Source organism: Melopsittacus undulatus, chromosome 12 (assembly GCF_012275295.1).
Source record: "Melopsittacus undulatus isolate bMelUnd1 chromosome 12, bMelUnd1.mat.Z, whole genome shotgun sequence".
Taxonomy (NCBI): domain Eukaryota; kingdom Metazoa; phylum Chordata; class Aves; order Psittaciformes; family Psittaculidae; genus Melopsittacus; species Melopsittacus undulatus.
In genome coordinates this window covers 7506363-7507364 of record NC_047538.1, presented here as the reverse complement: position 1 = coordinate 7507364, position 1002 = coordinate 7506363, and positions in this window count along the sequence as shown.

Genomic DNA, 1002 nt, shown 5'->3' with positions numbered 1-1002 from the left:
CCCCTGGAATGTTGCATTAGGGATGCTTAACGCTGGAAGAGCTGTCATTAGTCAAAGGCTGTCTTCTGGAGGGAAATGAAAAATGAGATGCTGTGAGGGAGCAGGGAGGGCTTCTCTGCTTAGGACACTCTGCTCAGGGAGTTTACAAACTCAGATAAGAGTAAACATCAACTCCAGCTTCCATGAGGTTTACAGGCTGAGACAGTTGTACTTGTTCAGCCTGGAGAAAAGGCAGCTCCAGGGAGACCTTATGAACAGTCTCTCAATACCTAAAGGGGCTGACAAATCTGGACAGGGACTTGCTACAAGGGCATGTAGTGACAAAAGGGAATGGCTTTAAACTGAACGATTCGAGAGATTCCCTCAGTTCAGGACTTCTTACAAAGCTTACTCAGAACTTGTCAGGTTTTCAGAAATAGCATCATTTTTCTGTCTGGATACTCGGTGCTCCTGAGGGGGGTGTCCTCAGCTGAGCATTCAGGCAGAGGAAAAGGAACTGTGCAATCTCCTGGTTTCACAAGCAAGTGGCAGGGAAGAAGTAGCTCTCTTGGCAGCCACTGTAAAACATTCCTAAGGAGTATCTGAAGCATTTGGGAGGTTTCAGAAAGTTCCTGCACTGTTAATAATGAAAAATGGGTTAATTTGATTTGTTTCCCCTAGTACATAACCAAGCTTGCAACATTTTGTTGAGAAATCGGTAGCAACATCAATCCTAAATTTACCAATGTCTCAAGTCCCTTGAACAAGTTTGTCGTCAGTCTCTGATGAATGCAACTACTAAAGGTTAGCACACCAAGCTCTTTCCCATGAGTTACTGAATGGGGAAAAGGGCAATACTGTACCTCACCTATTTACCTTCTTGTGCCACATGTGGTGGATGAATGGGGAATCTTCAGCTGCAGAAATGATGCATGGCCTCTGTGACACATTTAGGATGCTGCTTTCCAAACAAGGCATCAAGCAGAGGAAGCAGGTTATACCTTGATGGATCAGAGTGCTGGG